General features: G+C 35.4%; 1 protein-coding gene across 5 annotated transcripts in view; it reads right to left on the bottom strand.

The window, feature by feature from the left end:
* LOC143919944 (uncharacterized) overlaps nt 1-8,188 on the bottom strand; it is a 29,571-nt gene extending 21,383 nt beyond the window's left edge. For 2 of the 5 annotated variants that reach the window (XR_013261286.1, XM_077442547.1), the window contains exons 1-2: nt 8,044-8,188; nt 4,463-4,599 (exon numbers count right to left, since the gene is read on the bottom strand). The gene's annotated coding sequence lies outside the window, so the exon portion shown is untranslated. The remainder of the gene's footprint in view (nt 1-4,462; nt 4,600-8,043) is intronic. The other 3 variants (XM_077442549.1, XM_077442548.1, XM_077442546.1) reach the window with 2 other exon arrangements.
* Between the last annotated feature and the right edge of the window lie 6,953 nt (nt 8,189-15,141).

Here is a 15,141-nt window from a genome sequence, read left to right on the forward strand (position 1 = left end):
GTTGGCGACCACGGGATCACGGCAGATAAGCGACTGACCTGAACTGAATTACGAACCGCTTCTGCTCGCGGTGAGCGGTATAAGCAAACACTTGTTAACTCTTAACGAGACACCAACAAAAGACGAAGTTTATTTCCTTTTTTTGGTTAGGAGAACTTTGTGTGGGGCAGTGACTCGGTTGCCCTTAAAGACGAGCCGCCACTGATTAAAACAATCTGGAGTTTTATCTTATTTTACTGGTGTTGTACCCGATGACATATCATCGCATTAGTGTTGGTATATTGAGTTATTAAATAAAGAAAATGAAAAGAAATGTATGTATAGCCATACAATTCATAAAAAAACTTTTATGAATTGTATGTATGTCAGCCAGCAGCATAGCTTGGTTGTTAAGCTTCTGCTTAGCGTTGTGAGTTGCCGAGTTCGATCCCAGGGCTGGGCCTCGAGTGAAAATGAATTTTTCAGAGTATGCTGCTGGTTAGACCTGGATTTGTGACTCCTGGTTGATCGTTTCCTATCAGAGTTTGCCAATTTTCTCTAATTTCATTGTTGAAACGGTTCCCGGTAAAAATTGGCCAAAATCCTTCCTATATATACAATATGTCACCAATAATTTGTGTTTGATTAATGTGCAATAAATAAGTTTGTGTACGATTTGATAGATGTCTCATTGATTTGCGAGTTTTTCAGTGTCTCGTAATAAATAAAAAATGCTTCAATATTTGTAATTGTCCAGGAAGGCACATTGGGGTTGCCTGTAATGCATGGCTATACATACAATTCATAAAAAAAACAAAGTTCAAGCGATGGAAATAGTCATAATAACTAGAGATAGGATAAGGAGCGTCCTTTTTCCAGGAATCGGGGCGGTTTTTCTCTATTTACAAAGCTAGAGTGCAAAAAAAAGGTTCGGTGAACCGTTAACAAAGCACGGCGCGCTTTGGGTCCGCTCACTAATAATAACATATCAACAAAAAACTTCTATATATATACTGTTTGCTACCAATGTTTCCTCTAGGCTTATAAATCTCTGGGCGTTTTCCGCCATCTATTGAAAATGTATTTAATAAATTTTTCTATTGGTGTTTTATATTGTTTATATGTAGGTAGGTAGTTTTTACCATTTTTTTTTGTCCGACCCTAGGATCGAACCCGGCACCTCACGACGCTAAGCAGAAACTTAAGAGGGCTGTACACCTGAACCTTAATTTTGTTACCGTTCCTTTCTTCGATATATATATATTGAGTGAATGCGACAATATATATCAATACATATATTGAGTGAATGCGACAGTTGCACTTCGACCAGATAAAACGTATTTTAAATTGACAAAATCGAGGTTTCGTATTCTCCTATTTTCTCCTCCAAAACTGGACCAATTTTTAAAAAAATTTCATCATCGGTATGAGAAAGATACTTTCTGTGCATCTATCGGCGTATTTTTTTTTAAATCGACCGTTAAATAAGCACGCTGGACTCGTTTCGTGGGTGTAAAAAAGAGGCGATTTTATAGAAGTTTGGCGGCTTCTAGCTCCTATAAAAAATAATTAATCAAAAAAAATAAAACGATAGATGCACCCCAATGGTGGATATCCATAGCATATTAAAAAATAATTTCTCTAGTGCCATAATTGAGGAAGGGAGAAGTATAGTACGTTGTTATGGACAAGGCACTGCTGTCCAGCCCTCTTAACAACCGAGCTATGCTGTTGGCTGAATTATATCTTTGTATACGTTTTAGCTGTGACACATACATATGTATGTCGAATCGAAACGACTATTATAGTACGGCGAGCGTTATTTCAGACAGACAGACACACAGATAGAATAGCGGTATTATATATAGGTATATGATGTAGATTCTTATATGTTGATTTTTCATCTGCTTTATGTGAATGCTTACAACATCGTTCATTTTATATGACCATTGAGATGGGCTGTGAGCGTCAGCGTGAAAAACAGCCTGCAGGGAAATGGGAAAAGTTGCACTGAGCGAGTGAGTGCAGCGAAAAGATGAAAACGAACTCGGAAAAGTCAGCGATGCACAAACGTGGCACTCGTCCAACAAACGTCAACGTATTTACGTTAATACACACGCCATAACAACGGCCAATATAATTTTAGAAGAAACGCCCCGAACTGTTTTATTGATTGGACCGAGCTCTGTGATTACGTGAGATTAATAAAATCAGTTAATTTATCAAAATTTTATTATTCACATGGTGCGGCACTAAAACGGTTAATAAATGGCTAATTTTTACACGGAACCGCGTCCCACGTGTTCGCATCAATTGAACGTGACTAAAACGAGTACCTACATCGTATGTATGTATGTAATTACAATGCAAAGTACGAAAAGTTGAATTTATTAGGAATTGTAATCAATTTTTTTCGCATGATTCTATTATTGGATTACGACTGGTACGAACGGTCGATTAGCACGCGATAGTTCAATATCAAAAAATCTTTACTTCTAGTTGGACAACCGCTTCGTTCTGCGACCAAATGGTTGTTCAGATTACATTCGATGAGGGCTTCAGATTATGTATATACCCCTAAGATGGATAATTTGATGCCACGATTGTCTCAAAGTGCATGGCGAGATCGTTCAATTTACGAAGGCCCACCCCCACTCCTCGGAAAAGGTGCGCAAAAGCAACAGTTAATACACGATCCCGGCATGCGCATATTTTCTTTGGAGTGGGGGTGGACCTTCGTAAAAGGTGCGACCAAGACTAAATAGTGATCACTCACACATATATTACATATAATTATTTGAATGTCAACAAGGAACATGCTAATTTTACCAATTTCGTTCTAGTATTAATATTTTATGTTAATCCTATTAATCCCACGGGCCTGTTTTATCGGTCCCACTGATATCTTGATTTCGAATACATTTGACGGACATATATTTTATTTGGGTCTACGTGACGAGCCAGAATGTTAAATTACAGAAAACACAAATATCGGAAGGCAAAGATCGAAAATCGAAAGATCTTAAGTCGAAAGATAAAAAAAAAGGGTACATGGTAAACGGTACATACTCACTTAATTTGCGCGAGCAGGGTACGACATGAACAAGAGGAACAGGCTTCTCCTCCCGTATTCTGCGCGCGCACGTTAATACGGGAGGAAAAGCCTGTTCCTCTTGTTCCTGTTGTATCCTGCTCGCGCAAATTAGGTGAGTATGTACCGTTTACCATGTACCCTTTTTTTTGTTGATATTTCGACTTAAGATCTTCCGATTTTCGATATTTGCCTTCCGATATTTGTGTTTTTTGTAATTTAACATTCTGGCTCGTCACGGAGACCGATTAAAATAGATATAAGATGTATTGTGAGCATAATTTCGTAATAATAAAATGCATTTGAAAATCAAAAATCAAATTAAAGGTATGTCTTTACTGCATATTTCGAGATAACCAGATAATGTTTTTCAAATTTCATTTAAAATTGAAAAGCATTTCAATTTGCTGCGAAATGCTTTTCAATTTGTCCGAAAAAGCATTTCCCAGCGGCTGTAATAAACTTTTTAACGGCTTTTTTATAAACAAAGCTAATTTTTAGAATTATTGACCTTCTTTGTACTTCGTATTTACAAATAATATTCAGTATTACTTCAAACTTCATTCAACATTCAAACTCAAAAATTACTATTTTGATAACTAAATTTTTGTATTCATTTATTTGCTTTACAACCTTTATATAAATATTACTTACATAATATAATTACACTATACATCATGGAGATGATATCACAAAAAAAATAATATCGAGAATTGAATATTAGCAGAGATAAAAAATAAAATAAAGGCTACCCCTTTTTAAGAAAATATGCCTTGGGATTCTTCGCAAGTACCTCGCAAAATAGTTTGGGATTAAAAGGGTTGAAGTTGAAAACAACGGAAATTTGATTTGTTATCATTGAAATTTTGAAAATTAAAATAAACCATCAATCCAAAAAGTTTAAAAATGATCTGAATTAGATAATTGCCTTGGAATTCCGGGATTGAAAACATTAACAGGAACGTATTTAGGGGTCAACAGTATTTTTATTATTTTCTATGAATAATTTAACCTTGGAATATTTTTATAAATGTCCAACAGCATCTGCGCAAGGACTCGAGTTAACGAACAGTAGGCAGACAAGTGATATAAACTTCAATAAAACACCCAATTTGATTATTATTTTTCACACAGTGAACATCTATGTAGTGGAATACGTCTCTTCTCCTAATTATGTACACATCATCAAAACCATGGATTTTATTTATGTCGCAGTCACAGAATATACTCGCATTAATTGAGGAACGTTTTTCATTTTAATCAAATATTATATTTATGACATAAAAGTGCTCATCCTGAGCTTTGGTAGAGTACGCATACTATTCATAAATGCTACTAATGATAAGTTGAAAATGATATAAGCAAGTAAATATTAAAAAAAAAATGTTTTACCTTGACAATGGGTCGATTGAAGGGAGTGTTTCTTCGTTTTGTTGTGAAATCGGCAACTGTAGCACAATTTCTATATCATGTATACGCGAACGGTATACATGAATTGGTTCGTTTTTTTTTTCTTTGGTCGTGATTCGCTGAAACACACGAAACTAAACGTGAAACAACAAAGTATATATACACATAAAAAGTGTGGCGATGCAGTTCCGAGTTTGAGCAGTTATCAAGTGGAGTGCGAGAGGAGAGAACCACCAGAAATACATATATAAGGTGTCGGACTAAAAATAGGCCAGTAGGAAATAACCACATCTCACAGTCAATGTCTGAGCAGGCCAAATGAACGACGGATCATTCGCTGCTCAGTTGGTATAGAAGACGTCAATCCGGCGGGAAAGTTTAATAAAGTCTGGCCGATGATGGTTTGCACTGCTGTGAAACGAACTGTAAGTCGGGGTAATCCGAATGCAATCATTTGACAGTTGCTATATTGCACCACTCACACTGCATTAACATTCTGCACATGAGTAAAGTTTTGATAAATGTAACTTTCAAATCGGTTCAAAAAATACAAGAAAGATAGTCTCAATCCTCAAGCTGGTGATGATTTGAAAGAAAAAGGAATAAAACAATTAAATAGCATTCAAATAGGGGAGAAGTCACAGCCTGGTTGGATTTTAACACTATTGCTATGATGGTGCTTTTGTACCAACAGTTGAAATTTATCTTCCAGTTGTAATATATTTTGATTAGTTAGAATGGGTTTGGTGTAAACGATCGACAAGCGCTAGATAGACTGAACCACAGATTAACTGGATGGCTGCTTTAGACGCAATTCTCGACTTCACGAATGATAGATTGCACATCAGATGACGAGTAAGTAAATGGTAATTATTAAAATTGAGTTGGATCTTTCTGGCGAGTTTAATAAGGCAAAATTCGGAACTAAAGTATCAGAAGCACTGAACGTATACAGGGTAGGTATGTCGGGACTTCGGGTAGATTTCGCTTAGTGTAAGTGCGAGCAGTGCGCACGCATAAGGTACACGTGTTCAGTCTGTCTGGCGCTTGTCGATCGTTTGCACCGCATCGAGTTAGAATGTATTCCATCTAACCCGGTGCCAACTACCGTCATAGTTGAAGTGTACTTTCAGTTGTAATATATTTTGACTAGTTGGAATATATTCCGTCTAACCCACGCAAGGCGAATTACAATCCAACTGGTCAAAATCTATTACGACTGAAAATACAGTTCGATTATAAGTTAGTACCAGGTTAAATGGAGAGGTTAGGTTTGCTTGAAAACGTTACTCGACTGGTAAATTGAGTTGGAAAGTTACATTTTTATTTTTTATACATTACTGTACGATTAATACGATACTCATTACCTTTATTCGTAATACCTAGCGAATATTAACGCATTATTGAATTCTAAAGCATTCGTAAAAACATCAGAGCTGTCAAAGCTCAACTGTTATATTACAACAGGCGCACATTGCTGAAAGTGTATTTGTGCTTGTAGAGAAATAATTTACTATTTGAATTTTATTAAAACGCTAGTTGGAATATATTACAACTAAAAATACACTTAGACTGTAAAATCTACACTTGACACTACTTTGAAATTGATAGCAATGCACTAGTGGTCGCCACGTTGGATTTTTTTTTTTGGGCGTTGTTCATTTTGCCAGTATTATCCTATTGGCTATCCAGTATTGAATACACGATCTTATATAAATTCTCCCCTACTTAAAAAACCTAATTTAAAATTAAGCTCTAGTAAAAACTTTTCTTATAATTTTCCATTAATTAAAAATTTCATTACTTTAATCAAACGAAATTATGCAAACAGTATACGAGCCACTTTCAAATAAATGATATTACATAGAGTCGCATGCGTTGGATCCTTTGTGCAGAGCTACATCAGCTCAAAATAGACACATATTAAAAATCGAGCATACTCTTCCTATGTGGTAATATTGGTTCGGTGATTATTCCGCAAAAAGCAATCACGGATCATCTGTCACCCAAAAACTCCATCAATCGCGATCAATCCACGCGGAATATTGCACTAACGAGAACTCCAATGCCAGATGTTCCATGTTCGAGATTTTAGTGACTTGCGCGAGATGGCTTTTTGAGGAATAATCCGTTCACCGTTGATATTAAACACGATGTGAAAAATGACGGTCTCCCTCACGGGTCCGAAAGTGAAACACCCGAAAACGCAAATATCGGAAATCGAAAGATCTTAAGTCGAAAGATAAAAAAGGGTGCATGGTAAACGGTACATACAGGATCAAGAGGAACAGGCTTTTCCTCCCGTATTCTGCGCGCGCACATTAAACAAGGCTGTATGACAAAAAAAAAAAAAAAGAGAGATAATTTCACCGCATGCCACTCATATATATATAATATATGTTACACCGAATCCGTGAAATTGTCTATTACACGCATTCGGCAAGAAAATTGCCGAATGCGTGAAAAATGCAAGCATGTTGCCCAATTCACGGATTTGGCAAATTTTTTGGCGAATGCGTGTATTCGGCAAGAATTTGTCTGCTCAAAGCATAGAGTCGGCAAATAGACAGCAGCGCTCCGGTGTTGTTTTTTAGAACTGGACAGCGTGGACAAGTGTCAAAGTGACAGCTGAATGAGGATGTTTAATTTAGTTTAATTTACATATTATTATGTATAATATGACTACATACATATGTTTCGATCATCTCATGACTTAAACATAAATTAATGCCATTTTTATACATTTTGATCAATATTTTAACAGTGAAACATATGTATGCAGTCATATTATTATTATTTTTTTTATGATGTTTTTTTTGTAATTTTTATGATTTTTATTATTTGTATTAAAATCACATTGACGCTTTGGGGCAACCTGTCAAGTCTCTGTGGTATTGATTTTTTAAAATAAAATAAAATATTATACATAATTATATGTAAATTAAACATCCTTATTCAGCTGTCATTTTGACACTTGGTTATAATATAACACGCTGTCCAGTTCACGCATTCGGCAAAGAATTTACGGAATCCGTGAACTGGGCAACGTGATTGCATTTTTCACGCATTCGGCAATTCTCTTGCCGAATGCTTGTAATAGACAATTTCATGGATTCGGTGTAACATATATATGTACATAGTACCGTTTACCATGCACCCTTTTTGTTCGATCTTTGCCTTCCGATATTTGCGTTTTCAGGCGTTTCACTTTCGGGCCCGTGAGGTTGACCCGAAAAATGGTCGTCCAAACTAATTAAACAGGGTATGATGATTGAAAATCGTCAATTGAAGACCGTCCATGTGTGTGGAGAAGCGCTGGTTTTTGATTAGAGGAATTCGAGCGCGCCTGGCGACGACGATGAATATCGCAGCGCGTCATTTCCGCGGACGAAAATATACGCAACAAGTTTTCCGCAACATTTTCCAGCGGGGAGGAAAATTCGCAAGCGTCGCCGCACAACGCACAGATTCTCGTCGAAAACGTCGAAAGTTGGATTTTTCCGAGGTAAGGGATGAAAATGCATCGGTGTAATTGAAGGGGAGAGTAAGTTGAGTGGGAGTACCGGGCGAAATGTTCCGTGTTGAAAGTGCAACGTATTGCAGATGCACCGCGTCGACGTCGACGTCGGCAGCGTCCGGCGCTGACGCCGGATGCCGACTGGCAACTTGGCCACACCTCGACTGGAGCCAATTCTACTATGTGACGTACTCCTAGCTCCCAAATCACTTCTAAAGCTGTGTCCCCACGTTGCTCGTGGCTGTTTGCTCAGGGTGCAAGTGCAACTTACATACATACTCAGTGGCGGACTGGGACTAAAATTAGTGCATGCCAGGAGTCAAAGGGGGCCCACCCAGGGTTAAAAAAATTTGCCCCCCCCCCCATATAACAAAATTTTCTTTTCAAAAATGGGAATAAACAAATTTAGGTACAAGAAAAATGGCAAAAGCAAAATAGATCCATAAATTACATTGTATATTTCGTTTTAACCCTTGTCCTAGGTAAATTAGAATGCATCATAAAAGAATGCGGCATAAATGTGGCTTTTAATTTCGGTAGAAAACACTCAAGGACGTCATTTCAGCTTTTTCTTGGGGGGGGGGCAAAGATTGGTCCAATTGAATTTTTTTTCAAAAAATGTTTTTTATATCGGAATAAAAATGGAAAATGTTTTTTGCATACACCTTATTGAGTTATAAAATATGAAAAAAATAAGCTTATTTTTAAAAAAATAATTATAAAAAAATATTATGTAGAAAACGAAGAAAGCGAAAATTTATTTCCAAAATCTTAACATGATCAACAAAAATCGACCATCTAACTGAGTCACTAAAAAACTATCTTAATTTCTACCGAATATCTTTTCACTTTATCTATGTAAATATGTACGTAATAACTAGAGACCGGAATCTGAAGGGGCTGTTTATTGTTCAAAGATTGTAAATGCATTGTTAAAGGTTTGCCGAACCTTTCTTACAAAGGATTTACAACAATGGAATAATAGGCGGCGCGTTTCCGGCCCCTTCAGATTCCGACCTCTAGTAATAACAATAGATAAAGTTTTGTGATCATGCGAAAATTTGAACTCAGAATCGATCACTGGTCACGTTAACATACGAACTTTCGGAAAAATAAACGTTACACATCCGTTTTTGAGACAACACAAAGGAAAGGGGACCTTTCTCACGATTCGCTCTATAGGATGAACAATTTCTAAGAATTTTACCCAAGGCATATCACTTAAAAACCAAAATATACTTGTTTCGAAATAATAAAATCTTTTTTTTTCAAAGCACATAGCAGCGATTATTTTATTAGTTACCCAAAAGTAGCATACATAAGAAATAAACGTAGATCCATTATATCTCATTAATCATTGAATTCATAATATTCACACTATTCGAAAATCGGGATTTTGGGGAGGGGGCCCCTATCCTATATTTCTATATACATGGATGTGTCTAGATAAAGAATAGATTTTATATTCGGAAACTGTTTAAAATTGTGTATTTAAATCTTACTATATCGTCGAAGCACAATCAAATGTTATTTTGAAAGTATGAAGTAAATTTAAATCGCTGGTTGATGATGAATCGTCATCAAAATTGTTTTAAGCAATTCAGTTTATATTATTCACGGAAATTTGTTTATTCCCATTTTTATTCCAGTAGGTAGTTGTTACATAGGTATTGGTATATGCATAATCTTGAGGTTGGAAATGGGCCCGGCAAAAGGGCCCACGCAAATGTTGAAACTTACATTTCGAGCCTAATAAAAAAAGTTAACCGCTCCTTGGGCTGTTAAAGCAGGTATTATTATTTTGTGTATATCGTAAGAAATTTGTTTTGTTGAAATGCCCAAACTTTAGGTCACAAAGTGCAATATCCTATAAATTTTTACACACGTGAAATAATTAAAAAGTTATTTAATTTTACTGAGGGCCTATATTTTCTAACAGATAGTGGGGCCCACATGCCATCGGGCATGTTCGCTTGTATGGCCAGTCCGCCACTGTACATACTTGCCTTTGGTATACAATGCCAATTATTCACACACTACTAGGTACATCTTCTTTGTGTTAGGATCGGGAGTGTCTCCTTTTCGTTTTGTTCAGTATTTTTCGTCTACATATATTTTTATTTTTATTTTACATATATACCAGGAAGGCCTTACAGGAAAATCCCAATGCGCCTTCCTGGCCAATTACAAATACAAATGCAGCATTTTTTATTATAATTCGTTGAATTGCAAGACACTGAAAAAACTCGCAAATTAACGAGACATCTATGAATTGTACATAAATTCTTATTGTACATCCATCAAATTTTCAAATAGTGGTGACATAGTAGGTAGGAAGGATTTTTAGCCAATTTTTTTTTCCGGGAACCGTTTCAACAATGAAATCAGAGAAAATTGGCAAACTCTGATAGGAAACGATCAACCTGGAGTCACAAATCCAGGTCTGACCAACAGCATACTCTGAAAAATTCATTTTCATTCAGGGATAGAACCCGGCACCTTCTTGACGGTAAGCAGAAGCTTAACGTCCGAGCTATGCTGCTGGCTTGATGATTCAGTGATATGATTCAGTGGTGGGGAACGTATGGCACGCGACAATTTCACGATCCGATGTATTATTATGGGGTGACCGTCACCGCACCGACAGTCAAAAAATCGAAAATGTTCGTTTACCATGCATACATATGAAAAACGGGGGTCTATCTCACGGCATCGAAAGTGAAAAGATCGAAAAAGCAAATATCGGAAGGCAAAGATCGAAAATCGAAAGATCTTAAAAGGGCTGGACAGCAGCGCCTTGTCCATACAAACGTACTATACTTCTCCCTACCTCAATTTAGGCACTAGAGAAATAATTTTTTAATATACTATGGATATCCACCATTGGGTTGCATCTATCGTTTTATTTTTTTGATTAATTATTTTTTATAGGAGCTAGGAGCCGCCAAACATCTATAAAATCGCCTCTTTTTTACACCCACGAAAAGAGTCTAGCGTGCTTATTTAAAGGTTGATTTAAAAAAAAAATATGCCGATAGATTCACAGAAAATATTTTTCTCATACCGATGATGAAATTTTTTTAAAAATTGGTCCAGTTTTGGAGAATAAAATAGTAGAATACGAAACCTCGATTTTGTCAATTTAAAACACGTTTTATCTGGTCGAAGCGCAACTGTCGCATTCACTCAATATATATATTGATATATATATTGTCGCATTCACTCAATATATACATACACTCAATATATATATATCGAAGAAAGGAACGGTAACAAAATTAAGGTTTCGGTGTACAGCCCTCTTAAGTCGAAATATCAACAAAAAAAAAAGGGTGCATGGTAAACGGTACTATGTATATATAATCGGTCTCCGTGACGGGCCCGAATGTGAAACGCCCGAAAACGCAAATATCGGAAGGCAAAGATCGAAAATCGAAAGATCTTAAGTTGAAAGATAAAAAAAGGGTGCATGGTAAACGGTACATACTCACTTAATTTGCGCGAGCAGGATGCAAGAAGAATAGGCTTTTCCTCCCGTATCTTGGGCGCGCCATAGATGTAGAATAACCTAGATATGCCTTTACATACAAATTTTGTTGGAGATCTTGTCACCACTAACTGAGGGGTGTGGGGGGTTTAACTAGCGGGGAAGTGGTGAAAAAAATGGTCGACGCAGCGGTCAGCAACCAGTTTATGTACATATGTACATGCACTGAAGTTTTATTTTATTTATAACCTTATTTTATTGGACACCCCGCGTGACAGTAAACCAAACTAATAAAGCCATATTAAGAAAAAAATCTTAAGCTATACTATATAATAAAACCATCATTAACTATTACAATATTTAAACATTAGTAACTTCCACAAGGATCAATTTTAAAGCTGACACTTTAATATTTAGTTCATTGTTTGTAGTTTTAAACTTAATGTCGATTTCTGAATTTTCTTCAGTGCCAACAAGATATACGCGTGCATTAAACGCGTGCGGTAAAACTCTCTCTCCCTCCGTCGTACATCGTCAGTTAATTTGCGCGAGCAGGATACAAGAGGAACAGGCTTTTCCTCCCGTATCCTTCACGCGCACATTAAACAAGGCTGTATGACAAAAAGAGAGATAATTTCACCGCATGTCACTGATATATATTATATACATATAAATAGTACCGTTTACCATGCACCCTTTTTTTTGATTTTTCGACTTAAGATCTTTCGATTTTCGTTCTTTGCCTTCCGATATTTGCTTTTTCGATCTTTTGACTTTCGGTGCCGTGAGGTAGACCCATAATTATGACCAGACTTCGGCAACCACGAACCTTTTTTTCTCTTTTGCTTTGTTGGACAATAGTGAACCATTTTTTGTGGGTAAAAGCATCCTGGCCGCCAGTGCCGGTTTTAGGGGGGGGGGGCTAGGTCGGGCGGCGCCCAAAGGCGCTGAGTAAGTTAGGGCGCCGTTCGATGTGCCAAAGGCGCTTTAAAATTTAAAATTAGGGCGCTAAATGATTTTTTAATAAAATCGAAAGTGAATTAAAACCAGCATAATTCAGAAGTATTGTATCCGAACATTTGGGTTGCTATGCGGATTTTGCTGACACTGCCTGAAACTGGAGCAAGTGGTGGACGTAGTTTTTCGAAACTTTAATTAATTAAAAGTTATCTCCGGTCAACATGTCATAAAATAGACTTTCCAGTTTTGGAACTATTATCTATTGAAGATGATATCGCTGAAAATCTTGATTTTTCAGATTGAAATATCATTTTATTTATTTGTTTACTTGTCTATTTTTAACTTCACCTTTGGGTTGGGAAATCTTGTCAAAAACTTTTTTGCCGGTTCCAAGCCCAGAAAAAGGAGGATGGAGGTAACCCGTTTTGTATAATTTGTTTTTTTAATTTTATGTTTTTAAAACTCTATGCAAAAATTTATGTTTTTTAAAACTCTATGCACAAAATCCACAAGAACAGTTTTTCATTTTTTTGTATCAATTTCCCTTCCTAAAGGTTCCTTTTATTTTTACTTGATATATTTTTGATTTTTCGATTGATTAAATGGTATTTATGAACTGGATAGAATTTAAATTTCTACCACGCATTTTTTTTCGCACACAAAAATCACACCCCTGAGTTTGTGGGTCTCGGTTTGAATAGCCCTGATATACCGTATTGGTGCGACTATATCTTATATCTATTTATTTTGAATTTGCTTTTAAGAAGAACAAAAACATTTAAACATAGTTCTTTTGTTTGAGTAAACTGCCACTTCCGGTTGATGGGTGCTCACCAAATTTTATATATAACTTGGTATTAAGCTTAAACTTCTAGATATGGAATTTTAATTCAATAAACCAAAAGGTTTCTGAGAAAAACATAAAAAAAACTTTGATGTTCTAGAGTAAAAGTACTACTTCCGGTTGAGGAAAAAATATTTAAAAAATTTGGGTTATAAAATTTATAATTTCTATTATATGTAAAAAAATTTCATCTGATTCGGTCAGCGATTTGGGAGATATTTGAGTTCAAAAACTTAAAAAAAGGAGGATACCTATATATAAAAATTTTGAAAAAATTTTAGGTCGTATCGATAAAAATTTCAATAATCGATACTAAGTTTCAGTTCGATAGGACGAACGGTGTTCAAAAATTCCCAAAATTCACTGACACACAGATACATTTTTTCTAAATCATGAAAACATGATCAGTGATCGATTCCGAGTTCGAATCAGTCAAAATCTTGAGCTCGAATTTTCGCATGATCACAAAACTTCATCCATTGTTACTACGTACATATGTAGATAAAGTAGAAATAATAATTTCCAATTGACTTAAAAAAGGTTCTCTATCGCAACTATGTATATTTATTGACTATAGCTCTGTTCATGTAATGACACAGATTCCAAACCCTTTTAGTCCATTACCAAATTCGCAAGAAAATCATTTTCAATAGTGTGAATAAAACATATTTTATAAGTATCTCAGAAATATATAATCAAATAAAAGTAAAACTAATTAAAAATTTTAATATCTGTCAACAAATTACATATGTGCTGAGGAACCGTTGCGCATATCCAAGAATTCATCTTACATTTCATCAGAAATGCCGACTTCATTTAAGCGGTGAATGATTTTTGTAGCAGTGCAGCTTTTTCAGTGAGCTCAGAGAAGTACATATACTCATTCAATTTTTATTAAAGTGAAGCAGCTTTCTGAGAATTTGAACGAACGATGTTATCAAAATTAAACCATTAAAAAGTCTTGATGAGAAGTGAAAGTATTAATAAAACAACTACATGCATAGATAGCTGTATGCAAATTTCAGTGAAAGAAGAACAGATTTTTTGCGTATCATTCAAACTTGTTCTCAAATTTACACATGATTGAATTACAATACCACCATATTTTATTCGGGAGGAGAAATATACCAATAAAAATAAAATAAATCCTATAGACTAGATATACATATACATGGTATACTGCACTATGTATGTATGAAACCTATAATGTTAATTACGAGCCCAGTTATTTTCAAGTCTCAAGATTCACACCTACGACTTTAAGTGACCTTAGAAAACGATTATTGTAGGTGAGTATCAACTTTCGAATTGTTCCAACGTGAAAAATGACAGATTTACTTGTGCGTAGGAGTAACGACATAGAAACATTAGGAAACAGCATGACTATTTGCAAGTAAATATTATTACATCAGGTGGAAAACATGAAATGTTTTTATTTGTTTTATGAAATTTTTTCCTTCTAAAATTTCAAAAATGTTATCACACTCAATTAATTTAGGAAGGCAATATGGAGTTTCATATTTGATGTTTTAATATTTGTAGTTGTATTAATTATCTCGAAGAAAATTTATCTTGTCCAAAGTATTCTGCAGTTCTAGAAAATTTTGTCAATCTTCTTCTTCTTCTTCCCTCCACACAGCCAACCTCGATCAGTTCTCCATGTCATGAGATTTAAAGACCCTACATCTCACGAACTAAAAAGACTTGTGAAAGGAAACGCCACGCATGAAAACATAATATAATATAAATAATTTATTAAATTAATATAAATAATTTATTTAAGTTTCAAAGCCACTTTTCTCGAATTACTTTCTTTATTTTGGGTGAATTAAAAAGTATACTGTGTGTGAAGG

Source organism: Arctopsyche grandis, chromosome 12 (assembly GCF_051622035.1).
Source record: "Arctopsyche grandis isolate Sample6627 chromosome 12, ASM5162203v2, whole genome shotgun sequence".
In the NCBI taxonomy this organism is placed as follows: domain Eukaryota; kingdom Metazoa; phylum Arthropoda; class Insecta; order Trichoptera; family Hydropsychidae; genus Arctopsyche; species Arctopsyche grandis.